We start from the raw sequence: 14,537 nt of genomic DNA, 5'->3' as shown, positions 1-14,537 counted from the left end.
CAATAGATTTAGCATAAGGTAAGAGTACACAAAACACAGTGAACATCAATAAAAGAATACATAGGAAATATGTTTGAAATTTGTCCAGAAAGTGTATGACAGCAACAACGCCTGGAGCCTGTAAATTAGTCCCATCTCTGCCCACTGGTCGATGCAGATGTTGGCATGCTTTGGGTCCCTCTCTCTGACCAGACAATGACGATGGGACTTTGTCATCTTTTTTTGAAAAGAAAAAGCTCTCCTAAAGTTCTTGCCCATTTGTCCATGCCTTGCAAATCTCAGCACACTGCTTCAGTACGTCTACTCACTGCATTGGGCCAACCACACACACGCATTCGGCGGGAAAAGGAAGTTAGGCTGCCATGATCTGTGGACCAAGATATGATCAAAGCCAATAATGCCATCTCTAAGAGTGATTTATCATACCCAAATTATTCCCAGAGTCTCAATACCACTGATGAGGATCACCAAAAGCTTTATAATAGTTTTTGTATTTTAAATAAAATAAGAAAAAAACATATTTTTACAGTTTGGCATTTAGGGGCAATGCCTCTGAAAACGTATTTATACTCTATGGCACCGATTGGGTTAAGGGGACTAAAAGCTGTAGTCTGATGCTTAAAGCGGTAGTGTTGGCAGGTGTGTGTGTGTGTGTGTTGCGTTTAGAAAAGATCCCTTTTTCATGCATGAATGTAATATATTGGGTTATTTAATATTCTAGGCTGTGTGAGCACGAATAATTCCGAAAAAAGCTAAACATTTGTATCCAATACTAAGAACAGAAAGTCTCGACCCGGCCCCACAGAAGAACTTAGTTCTCTGGTTTAACAGCTACCAGAATATGGAAGCAGACAGAAACATTTTGTTTTGGTAAAGTGACGCCTAAAACATGTATGGTCACAATTTCTTAAAGGGGTTAATATTTTTGTGTAATTGGGATTAACGAAGGGCGGCATGGCAGATGAGTGGTTAGAGCGTTTGCGGCACAGTTCTTAGGTCCCTGGTTCAAATCCAGCTACTTGCCTTCCTCTGCTAAGTTGGCGTGTTCCATGCTTGCGTTGGTTTCCTCTGGGCACTTCACGTTCCTCCTACATTCCAAAAACATGGCCAGTCCAAATTGTCCCTAGGTGTGAATGAGCGACAGGGTTGGGTAGGGTTACTTTAACTTGATTACTTTCAATTACTTTTGGATTACTCCAATAGCAAACATGCTAATAAAAGACAAAATAAACTAAATATGAATAAAATTATGACTCACAACACGTGGTAAGCTTTCTCTCCTGGCTTTGATCTCTTTGATCTCCGGCAAAACTAACATAAAATGCGACAGAAACAAAATGAAAATAAATCCAAACAGCTTGCCAACATCATTTTTGCCGTTGCATGTATTCCGTTACCTCCCAAGCCTGCACAAAATTGAGTCATTTTATTCATATTTGGTTTTTCTTTTGTCTTTTATTAGCATATTTGGTATTGGAGTAATCCAAAAGTAATCAAGTTAAAGTAACCCTACCCAACCCTGAAATTGAGCGAGTGAGTTGTCTGTCTCTGTGTGCCCTGTGACTGGCTGGCAACCATTTTAGAGAGTCCCCTGCCCACTGTCTGTGGACGGCTGGGATGGGCTCCAGCACCCCCACGACCCTACCGAGGAAAAGCTGTGCAGATGATGTATAGCTGGATGAGTATCAGAGTGTAGTTCGCAAATATTACCACAAGAGGGTGTTTGTCCACCATGCATTGTACGCTGCGTTGGGTAGACTTCCAGATTCAGACAACTATAAGAAAAAGGATTATTGCAATTTCTTGATTTTGGAAGTTTAAATTGTTCATTACAGATCTATTTGGTGTTAGTTACACCTGATAACAAATCTTGACTCTATTTGGAACACCATGCCGTTCCACAATCTGTCCAAACTGGGTGGGATTCAGCGGCGTCACCAGACATGAGTCTTAGGAGGGAATATCAAATGCATATTTGATATTTAATTATTTAAAACAGTGGACAGTCAGCTCCCTTCTATTTACCCTTTTCCACCCCTTGTCATTAAATTGGTTTGGATTTTATCGTATTTTTAGATTTGTAAATATTTTTTTTTTACGTTTCCAGTGTTTTTCAAGCTTTTTAAAAAAAAACTGTTGATTTTATTCTTGTATTTTGCAGTTTGTTATGCTATTATAATTTAATATAAGGGTAATTCTTTTTCATTTATTTAAAAAATAATTATTGATTATTTTGTGCATAATATTACATTATTATTGCTAATATACTGATCTTTTTTGTCCTACTTTTTTCCTTATTTTTTATTTGTGTTTTGCTTTCTCTCCTCTTTTGTTTCTTCTTTCCAAGCTTTATGCTTATTTTTTTGCTTTTTCTTCTTTTGTTTCATTTTTTCTACATCCACTTTTCTTTGGGTGGGCAGAGCATATCTGTGGGTGAGCACTGCCCCCCTATGGCAACACCCCTGGTGGCATACAATTCTTCTTGGCTTGTAATAACACTATTCATAAAATCCCGATAAGAATGTCTTCCGTCCACAGATAGGGTTTTCTTTCTTGGTCTCTTGTTTTCCAACACAATTTCTCTCTGCATAAATACGGTAGATGTAACAATCAGGACATTTTATACGACCATAAATCTCTTTTTAATCAACAGTGGTTTGACAACAATATTATAATGGTTTTCCAGTTATTTGATAGGGTCGGCCATCTATACCCCCTTTTTGAATTGATTGAAATTTACAATCAAACTATTTTACCTGGTGACTATGCAAAATATGTTGGAGTAATATCTCCTTGTTATCTGCGCGTTATTCAAATATCCAATTGGTGAGGGATCCCAACAAAGATTGTATCCCATCTGTGGATACCACAGTGTTTGGGAAAGTCTGCATGTCCAAAAATCATTATCAAAGCAAAGGAATTATCAGATCACTGTGTAAAAAGGAAAATGTGTATGTTCCATATGACATTTCTTTTTGGAAAAAATGTTTAATTGATTGAAAATTTTGGTTGTGTCATGATTACTGATTAGCATCACCTGTGCCCGCTCATATGGCGCCAGCCTCTGCGGGCTACCTGATTGGTTCCCTGTCCTTTTTTTAAGCCCAGTCCTGTCGCTCTCCGGTTGTCAGTCCATCAGCGAACCTCTGTTGTTACAAGGCAAGCATTTTGACCCTGACTCCCACCTGTCCCGTTTTTGCTAACGTTTTTCCACCCTGTCCGTTCCTGATCTCTCCGTTTGTCTCCGGCTCCGACCTGTTTTTGATTACGACCACCTTTGCTCTCCTGTCCCGGCTATCGACCTGTCTTTCCGTCCGCGACACCGCCATCCCCGCTCCAGAAGTTCCACTTCCCTATTCGGATCAAGATCCGATTGTGTGAGCGGCTTGCTTCCCGCGTCCAGCAAACACTGTATCGCGGGCGCTGCCCTTCCTCTTTCTATCAATAAAACTTGTTAACATTACGCAATTAGGTCCTGATTCCGTTTTGGTCGTGACAGGTTGCTACGCAAATGCTCTTTACGAGAAATTTCTTTCAAAATAAATCACAGAATTTACCGCGCCAAAGTGCATATTGCAAAAAGGTTGAACTAATATATTGATGTTTTACAGTTTAAAAATTAACAGTGGGTTCAAAAGTTTAAGCCTAAAGAAATTTTTTATTGTGAGATACAAGCTCGGGAGTGGTGGTTTGTTACGTAGCCTTAGCAGCAATGGTCCCTCTAATTTTCCACGGGTCTGAGCGTTCACACAAAGTCGGTGAGCAACGCTTGAAACAACAGTGAGCAACCATAATCCCAAGTGTGGCAAGATGATTAATTATCAAACATGTCCAAAACTTGACATTTTGCTGAGTTTCCGGCAATGCAAAATTATTTTTCTCATTTGAATGAATTGACTCATGTACTATTGCAAAGGTTGTACGGCCGACAAACATCGTTTGTTCTTACAATTCTTTCACAAGATATCCATTTCTTTTTTTTTCCTGATATATTTTGTCGCATAATATCAACATTTTGGGGGGCTTATTTAGTCAGTTGCAAGATACAGAACTGTACTTAATCACATTTTTAGTGGAAGTACAATGTTGGCAACAAGATTCACTTGATATAATTGGAAATTATTTGAATGCAACACAAACTTTTTCTTCTTTTTTACGTGTTTTTTTTTAAATTCCTTTAAAAAAGTCTCATTGTGTTTATTTTTTCCGAGCTGTTACTTTTTTCTTTTTGTTCTCTATTTACTCTTTTCCTACGTTTCTTTCTTTTCTTTTTTTCTCAGCTTTTCACTACTTTTTCATTTTGGTATTTTTTTCTTTTTTGTTCTATTCCCCCCTTCTTTTAAGTCATTTTGTGCATAGTTTTACATAATATTTGGTCATGTTGGGATTAAAGACGCAAAAACAACCTGAAGAGCCGTTTAGAGCCGGTTCCTTTTAGTGAGCCGAGCCGAAGAAGCCGGTTCTCGACAAACTCTACTGACTTTACTTTTCAACTTCGTTTGACATTGACTTCAAAATACGGCATTTAGGACACAACATCAGGGGAACCCTTGTATTTTTACCTTTATGCACTGTAATTTTGACTTAGGCCGCTTCTTAATTAGTAATTTTGAGCCCTCATTTTTGTGCACTGGCTAGATTTTCTTGTGCGCTGAGAATGTGCGAGCAGTGCGCAATTGCGCACGCGCGCAGCTTAGAGGGAACACTGCTTAGCAGTAGGCTAAATATTCAGCATCGCTATTGCTTTCTCTTTCGATGCCACCCTAGTCCCTTACCTGATCCAATAACGATCCACGGAAACCCCCACTGGCGATCACCATTTCTTTGCGCTCTTGTGATTACCTTATAGTCTGATTTAATTGATTAAATCTTTTTTCAATGTAACAAGCCCCTAAAACCCAGTTGTCGCCGTGCTCCATAATTTGTTTTGGGTGGCCACATTGACTTATGCGCCCCCCCTGCTGTTTGACTGACAGGATACACTAGCCTATCACGGTCTCGCACACAGTCCAGGCACCCCACACACACACACGTACAACTTTCCCCCGTGATAGCATTTGTTGTGTGCTGTCTGCCACAGAAAACAGTGCACAATAGACTAAAATCAGTGACAATAAAGACAATTCAATTAAAAATCCGCAAAGCAATGAAGCGGCGATAACCGAAGCGCGAAGTAGCGAGGAGTCTCTCTACCTCAAACTAAACAACAAAGACAGATAACCCGTCAGCTACCCCCAAGGGCAACTACTCCGACTTTGCGCTGATGTTTCGAAGAGGTAAACACGAGAGCTCGTCGACAGGAAAATCCTGAGCTGAATTTTAAGGCGCTTCAAAGAGACCAGTAAAAACACTAGGCCGCGTTTCTCGATGCCTTTGCACAAAGCTTGTAGGAGCTTTATTCAGCACTTCTATAAAGTGGAGGGGGCACCTGAGCAGTTATCAGCACCAGGCAGATGCCAATAAGCTGACAGTTTTAGCAGGAGGGGTTTAACCTGTGGTTGGGAGAGTTTTCAGCCTTTCAAGCCTGGTTAAGTCTCGATTATACACACTGCACCAATAAAAACACACCTTTAACCCCGTCGCGTTTCAAACATTGAGGCTGTTTTGGGGATACTTTCATAGGTGGTGAAATGAAAGCATTGCTTGTAAGAAATAGCTCTCCTACTGAGGCGACTCTTTATTTCTAACTCGACACCTTGCAGCATACTTTAATTTCGCAGGTCGAAATATGTTCATAGTGTATTACCTATAATGTTTAGAAGTTGGAAGTAAAGCTTCTGAACTAGTTCGATGTTTGGTGAGTGGTAAAACGAATGGCGGAAACACAGGAGTCAAAATGTATTTGAACAAAAGACGTCAATAAACAAGGATCAGGACAATTGACAACGTATAATGAAAACATATGAAGGAAACTCTTATTTGGTTTAAGGTGTTCAATGAGAAATTATAAATTTTGTCCATGTCGGTTTCCTAACCCTTTATTTTTATTTCAATTTAATGACCAGTCGTCTACTCTAATTTTGGTTTATAACCTATTATTAGTTGCAATATGTACATTTGTGCGCAAAGGTAGTGTTTTATAATCAACTTAAATCTGTTTCGCGTCAAAATTTAAAGTCACACAATAATCTATCCATCTATCTATCAATCTATCTATCTATCTATCCATCTATCTATCCATCTATCTACCCTGGTCATATACCTCGAGAGGGGTGACCGACAGCAAGACAACACATACAAAAATAAAGACAATAAAATAAAATTAAAAAATAAAAGGATAAAAGGGAAAAGTAGTAAAAAAACACACACAAACATTTTTGGACCATGGTCAACCCAAATGCCCAAACACCCAAACAAGTTAAGCACCTCGGCACCCAAGTTGGTCATGCTTTCGTCCCTCCAGATGAAACAGGACACAAGAAAGCGACCATGTCACTCGGGTCAGGGTGACACAACACACTCTTGTGTTCAACAGCAGGGCCCAACAGCTTTCACTGGTTTACCCCTGCTGCATCACACGGGTGCCCTGCCCATCCCTTAGAACACGTCCAAACATCCCACTATCCTTTCACAACACCTCTACACTGATTCCTATCACCAACAAGAGCTCTAGCTGCCATTATATTTAGACCTCTTTCCTGCAGAGCACTCATAACACTATCCATCCACATCAATCGCGGCCTTCCTTTTGGTCTCCTTCGATTGACTTCTGCTCTGTAGATCCTCTTCAACATTTGCTCTTCATCCATGCTCTCCATGTGTCCAAACCAACCGAGTACTCTATCATCCACACGCTTGCTCATTTCCACTACTACTCCAGTTGTCTCTCACAATTTAATTTCTCAATCTATCCAATCTTGTCACTCCTAACATACTCCTCAAACACTTCATCTCAAAAACATTTAATTTCCTTCTCAAATCTGCGGCCAGGCTCCAAATATCTGCACCATACAACACAGTTGGTACAATCAGACTCTCATACAGTCCCCTTTTAACATCCATTCTCATACTCTTGTTGCTCATCATTCTCATCAGAGCACCAAAAACCTTGCTTCCTTGATTAATCTGTGGAGTACCTCGCACTCCATTACCAACAGCAGCCACATTACAACCCAAGTACCTAAAGCTTTCAACTCCTTCCAGCACCTGTCCATGCACACTTATTTCTAACGCCATGTCCACTCCATCACGTGAACACTTCATCACCGTACTTTTCCCAACATTCACACATAACTTAAACCTATCACACACTCTTCTAAACTCCATGACCAACCTTCTCAATGTTTCCTCAGAATCAGCCACAAGCGCCGTGTCATCTACAAACAACTGACTTACCTGCCACTCAGTTCCACTGTTATCTATCATCTCTAAACCTCTGCCAAATACTCTTGCATCCACCTCTCTCACCACACCATCCATGTACAGATTAAACAGCCATGGTGACTTCACGCACACCTGTCTCACACCAGTCAACACAGGGAACCACTCACTTTTCTCACTCCCTACTCTTACACATGCTCTGCTGTTCACATACATACTCTTCAATGCTTCCATCAACTTTCCACCCACTCCATACATTACCATCACCTGCCACAACGCCTCTCTCTTAACTCTGTCATACGCATTTTCCAACTCCATGAAAGCCAAATAAACATCCTTACCTTTTGCAAAATATTTCTCACACACACAATAACACACTTCAAATTTTATTGACAATTCAAATGAAGGTAAAAGGATCACAATTCCAATGTTTACTATTCAGGGAATCCCAAATCCATGGGTGTTGCTGGTTTCTCAGAGTTCATGAGTCCACTGTCAAAGGAACATTCCAATTCCTACCGCGGCTTTGATAGGAGGGGGGAAAAAAACCTATCTGTAATTCGTCTAGTTCTGGTTTTTCATCCACTGTGACTCTCACCATCACAGGTGAAGTCAATGAGGAAAAGGAGAGATTTAGTTTCCTAAATTCAAGCAATGTTGTGCTAAGGATTGCTATCATAATCGCAGGTTCTGTCTGTTGTCTACGCATGCTTGCGTGTTCTGCTCAAGGTGAGCAACGATAAAGAGTGGCTATCGGCACTCACTATTGATGTTTTTCTTACTAGAACTTTGTTAAAACAAGGAATAACAATTCATTTTCTCTAATTAAAATACCGTATTTTCCGCACTATAAGGCGCCCCGTGTTATAAGGCGCACCTTCAATGAATGATATATTTTAAAACTTTTTCCATACATAAGGCGCACTGCATTATAAGGCGCTATAAGTGCATGCTGGTTTAAGATCAGGTAATTGTGCAATTTTGTAATTGTAATCCTGTGCAGTCCTTTGAGACATTTTCGTGATTAAGGGCCATATAAATAAATGTGACTTGACTTGGCTACAGTAGAGGATGTAGTTACGTTATGCAACCGTTAGATGGTGCCGCGCTGAAGGGAATGTCAACAAAACAGTCAGATAGGTCAGTCAAACTTTATTAATAGATAACAAACAAGCTTTCCACAACTCCATTCACTCCCAAAATGAATAAACAGCTGTTTTATTATTTTCTCTGAGGCAAAGCATTTTCGTGACACATCTTTAACATCTTTGAACAACAGCAAGGCATAACATTTTACTTTTCCTCCATTTAGTCAACACGCAAAAAAACGTCTGATACTGTTATGGTACATTAAACGTTAGTGCAATCGCAATATAGTGACACTCGTAATGTGCAAAAACAATAACAAGTGCAAAACAATAACAATAAAGCAATAACATAATAACTGTAAAATGTAAAACGTAGACAGTTCATACTCATGCTTCTTCCACTTTTGCAACATCGATTCATTAGTGTTAAACTCTCTTGCTGCTGCTCTATTTCCGTGTTCTACTGCGTGACTGATCGCCTTGAGTTTAAACTCTGCGTTGTAAGCGTGTCTCTTAATAGGAGCCATTTCAGGGTCTTTATACAAACACAGAAATAAAAGAGAATCGTTGTTTAATATTTCCCAGTATACACAGCGCACTTCTTCTTCTACGCGAAAAATGGAGTCGGTGACTGCTTCTCTTAGAAGTGAGACCTTGCAATTCAATATTGATCAATATATAAGGCGCACCGGATTTTAAGGCGCATAGTCAGCTTTAAAAAAAAAAAACAGATTTTATGTGCGCCTTATAGTGCGGAAAATACGGTACTTAATTTTATCTGGAAATGTTGTCCTTTGATCAGATATTTAATAAAATGTGTTTCCCCATCAAATTAAAAAATGTATTTTAATGTCGAATTATCCTTTCATTTATTTATTTCCGAGTCCCTTATAAATGGTGGTTACAGTAAGCTCAATGTGCCAATTGTGTTATTTTATCTTCTTATTTTGTGTCTGACATGTAGTTGTCAGCAAGGCAGCTGTGTGGTTAGCGCGCAGCCCCACGGTGTGAAGTTTCAGGGGTCGAGTCCAGGTACCGCAGCCTCCCCCGTGTGGGTGTCCCCTGCCCACTGCCCAAAGATGGGTTCCAGCACCCCCACGACCTTACTGAGTATAAGCGGTGCAGACAATGAATGGATGGATGGATATCCTGTTTTTTGGGCGGCACGGCGACTGAGTGGTTAGTGCGTCTGCAGTACAAATCTGAGGTCATGGGAACAAATCCAGCTACCAGCCTTCCTGTACAGAGTTTGCATGTTCTCCCCGTGCTTGCGTGGGTTTCCTCCGGGCATTCGGTTTCCTCCCACATTCCAAAAACATGCAAGTCAGGTTAATCGGTCGGTCCAAATTTTCCCTAGGTGTGAATGAGTGAGTGAGTTGTCCGTCTTTATGTGCCCTGCGACTGGCTGGCAATCAGTTCAGGGTGTCCCCTGCCCACTGTCCGAAGATAGCTGGGATGGGCTCCAGCACCCCCGCGACTCTACTGAGCAGATAATGGACATGTGGTTGGCACACAACACATTTATTCACCAACAATGGGGAAAAATAATTTTTCTTATAGAATGTGTTAACTGGTTTGTTTTAACAGTTGACTGATTCATTTTTACACTCGGACCAACTTACTACACTATACGAACCCAACACGGCCCTGTAGTGGCCGGCGATAGCATTTGGTTTGGATTAGAAATAACCTAGAGACATGCTTTTTTGACATACTCAGAATTTTTTTGCGGGCTTCAAGTCAAGTCATATTTATTTGTATAGCCCTTAATCACAAAATGTCTCAAAGGACTGCACAGGTTACAATTACACCATCCCCTGATCTTAAACCAACATGTCTAGAGTGAGCTGACATAATTATCTGCCTACTTGCTGATACATGTACCCCCAAAACCAAAATATTTGAGAAAAGTTGGTTAAAAAATGAGAAAAAAATTGTGTAGTTTGGTCACTTTGAGTCTCCACAGTTTGTCTTGATTGGTCCTTGTGCTTTGAAGCACCGGTTTTCGGTTGCAATACATAACACAGCGATATCTGGCGGTCGAATAGTAAAATTTCCACGCAACCTAAAACCAAAATAAGATAAAGAAAAACTAAACCAGTCGAGCCTGTTGAAACTTCACTGACTTCATTTAACTCAATCAAATAAGTGGTCCCGGAACCAACAACTCAGTGCTTTCTGTTTGAATGTGGCACAACTCAGAAGTCAAGGTTAGATACAGAAGTTTTTAAACCTTTATTTAATGAAATTGTTCCCGGGACTTGCATTCTTCATGACCCTGAATAAGATAAGGAAAAGGGAAAACGAAATGATGGAATTCAATCCCACAAAAAAAACAGAGCCGAGCAAATAAAGTGATTTATATGTAGATCTCGAATCATGCATATTTAAGAGGAATATCGATTTAGTACGTTCATCTTTGCCCCTGGTCTTATCCAACTCAAAATACAAAAACTTGCTCACCTATGGAAAGTTCATTGGCACATTTACTTTAAAGATATGTCTCTTGCAAGAAGAGCAAAACTTAGTTGTCTTTTTACCAGCCATAAGACATTTATATACCTCCTGTATTTTTATTTCCTCTTTGTTTTTTTCAGGTTGTCTCCGGCCATCGAGAAAAAGGAATAAAAGCAATATCTTCTTGGACACATTGGAAAGCACACACTTAGGTATCCTTCCCATAATGCAACATATCGCATGGTTAAAAAAAAAAACAATTGGCACTAACAATATTCAATACATTCAATTCAGTAGCCAGAATTTAGACCAAGTGTAAAAAATGTTGGCAGACCCATATGGGTGGAGCAGAAATTGTGGCAGGGGTGGTCTTTAATAACAACACCAGGAACAAGATAACAAACAAAGGTCACAAAACAACAGACATGGCCTAACAAAATCAAACCAGACAATGTCCAAACCAGAAACAAAGACTGAAACTGGAAGGAACAAAGTCACAAACAAACAAGTGAGCACTAAATTACTAACAGCATGTGCAAACTAGAACCAAGAAACAAACATGTCAATGCAATAAGCCAGCAATGTGTGCTGTCCAAAATGTTCTTATAAAGGGTGAAGTAAATTTGGGACATGTGTGTACTGATTGGACACACCTGTGCCTAGTTCCAAACCCAGTTGGCGCCCTCTGGTGGAAGTAAGCGTACCAGACCCTAACAAAAAGTGTGTTGTAAAGTGACTCACATTTTTTAAAATTTTGTTTCATTGTCATAAAATCCTCAATGAAACACCTTTCATGGGCTTTTGTTGAAACAGGATTTTTGAATTTGACATACGTAGGGAGAACAAGGCGCCTCCTTTTAATCAACAATAGCCTCTCCATGCATTTTACATGTTCCCTTCGGTTCACGCAGTGCCAAGGTTAACAACATTGTTGCGCTCCGCAATCATACTGTATGTTTGATCATGTGACATGTGCTGATGATAGAAAATTGCTAGGTTTCCTGTCACATTCTTCCTTCACGCCCCCTCTTTTAACTCCCAAAGTGTGACATTGTCTTGTCTCCGCTCCCTGGTGACTGCATGTGACAACTGAGGGAAATGTATGTAGAACAGTTGTGAGGCTTAATTATTGATACGCTCGTATGCACAGTTTCTTCCATTTATTGTATTCATGATTCAAATTACCTCTGTCTCCTCAAATGCCGTGCACTTCCATAACTCTGCAAAGAAGCTCCTAAGAAATCACCTATCAATGTAGCGTTTTTATCTTATATTTGGAGGGAAATCGCTTTCAGATTTCTGAGTCAGACGATTCCAACTAACCCAGATTTTCAAAAGAAGCCATTGAATGCCCTCTCTATAAAACTGGAATGGCTGTGTTCCATTAGAGTATCACTCATATTAGAACCCAAAACCATTCAGCTCTTTTCACACCTGGGGTAACCTACCAGGCTGACGATAATATATGGTGTTGATATTCAATATTGCTCGGGTCGAGGAAAGTAAAATGTCTTGCTGGAAAAAAGTCAACAGGACTAAAAGTGCTGAGTTGACTTTTTGGGGGCTTTTTTAACACATACAGTAGGTCAACCCTTAAAATTGTCTGCAAAACATTGTGTTGAAATTGAATGTTATTCTGGCCTGGAAGAGATGAATGTCTTTCTAAAAAATCTGCCGAGTCATCAAAACCAAAAGTGCTGAGTCAGTTTTTGGGGCATTTTCACCTTTAGAGTGACCCAACTGCATGCTTGTGAAAGATTTTGATCATGGCCAAACCTGTTCTGGTCTGGAAGAATATAGTGTCCTTCCAAGAAAGCTGCTTATTCAGCAAAACCAAAAATACCAAGTTAGCTTTTCGGGGGGAATTTTCACATCTGAGTCAACCTGCCTGTAAAATTGGTGTTAATATCGATGTCGTTCTTGTCTGGAAGAGTGGAATGTCTTCACGGAAAGAATGCTGAGTTAACAAAACCAAAACATTTGAGTCCGTTTTTTTTCTGCATTTTTCACATCTAGGGAAACCTACCTTGCTGCCTATGTAAGATGGTGGTCATCTCTAAACTCCGGCCCCCTTTTCTTAAGTAGACAGACACACAAACAAACAGAAAAACAAACAAACGAATAAACAAACACATATCCATCCACATACTTAGATCGCAAACTAAACCAAGGCTTTGCTCGCTAATAAGTATCAGTCTCATAATTTTGAAGGAGCAACACTTCAATTTATTAATTCGTGATTCCTTAATCTCATGATGAATAACCATAAATTCCAGACTTCAAGCTGCTAGGTTCTTTCAACACTTTAAAGACATGTCTTTAAAAACAGTGTAGTTTATTCGTATTCTTTTTCCATAGCGGCACTGAAGAACACGGCAAGCTGCTCTTTCCAAAACCCATGCGCCCCAAATACAACTTTACACGTCTGTGTTGCAATTTGTCACTATTCTCCACACTATGGTGGACCCCGTGCGCTTTTCTAGAAATATAAAGCTCACATTTTATGGAACACAGCCCTCATTCGCATTTTTTTGACGCAGTAGTAAATATGTGCACGTCTTCGTCATGATCTCAAAATGGTAGCAAAAGCACACCCTTCCACAAGAATATGATAATAATATGTAATAGATTCAAAATTATTTCATGAAAAAATTAATGAACAAAAGATACATTTTGAGAAGGGATAAAAGTGCCGTTCTATCACCCATTACTGCAAAGACTGCAAAACTCATCAGCATACAGAAGCGTGCTTTTCTACTTTATTGGCTTCTAATTCTCGCTTTCTCTGACTCAAAAGCTACTCTGCCACCAAGGTAATGATGGAAAACCCTCCTACATGCGCAGACAGGCGGACTGAAATGACTGGAGCTCTTCATTTACATGCTACTACATGCTTTAACAGTACCAGCCAATGCATTCAAATCGCAGTGCACAAGGAGAGGAAAAATGAAATAAAGAAGACAGAAAGCATTGGACATTGCAGTTTTTTACTTTGAAGCTGAATTCCTTGAACCTCAAAGAAGAAGACGAAAGAATTGGATTGGTGTCAAGTTGAACTATTGCAACACATGAAAAGAAACCTTTATGAATTTTTTATACGTGGCGGTCAAATAATGCAGTTTTTGATGAAAAATTAGGGATCCTCGTATCTACTGGCTTAGAGTAGTTGTTATTTGTCAACTCCAACTACATTTACTTTTCTCTTTACCTCAAAGTTTACATAATTCATATTGATGTATTAACGAGTTAAGTTAGTAAATCAGCCGATTGTGGCCTTATCAGTCAAATAACCGATCCTTACTGATTATTTTTATCCCAATGTTCAAACCATTTGTATTCTACACAGTAGAAATAGTTTTGTGATTTTACACAGGTCTTTAAAATAACTAGATATTTTTTGATAATAATAATATAAATAAACAAACAATAAATTCATGAATTAATTAAGTCATTTGATGACCAAATAAATTTTTAACACTTACTATTGTTTTTAATATTGAACACCAGCACAGGCGAATGTATAGGATGCCAGTGTATTATTTTGACTATTATACCTCACCATTGTTTGCTTTTTTGACTATTATGCACTGTTTACAACAATGTCAATATTGGTAAATCATGTTCCTGTTCTTTGATACCCACACCCTTTGGGACGGATAAACTTTTTGTAAC

General features: G+C 39.4%; 1 long non-coding RNA gene across 1 annotated transcript in view; it reads left to right on the top strand.

Annotated features, from left to right (window-relative positions):
* Window positions 1–13,737, top strand: part of LOC148355195 (uncharacterized) — a 34,603-nt gene extending 20,866 nt beyond the window's left edge. Inside the window, exons 2-3 of the long non-coding RNA XR_015852308.1 lie at window positions 11,006–11,077; window positions 13,663–13,737. This is a non-coding gene — a long non-coding RNA (uncharacterized LOC148355195). The remainder of the gene's footprint in view (window positions 1–11,005; window positions 11,078–13,662) is intronic.
* Window positions 13,738–14,537: the final 800 nt, after the last annotated feature.

The sequence above is a fragment of the Urocampus carinirostris genome, chromosome 12 (assembly GCF_059441175.1).
Source record: "Urocampus carinirostris isolate Australia breed hairy pipefish chromosome 12, RoL_Ucar_1.0, whole genome shotgun sequence".
NCBI classification, from domain to species: domain Eukaryota; kingdom Metazoa; phylum Chordata; class Actinopteri; order Syngnathiformes; family Syngnathidae; genus Urocampus; species Urocampus carinirostris.
Note: the sequence above shows the minus strand (reverse complement) of the source record. Positions and strands in the feature narration are given on the sequence as shown.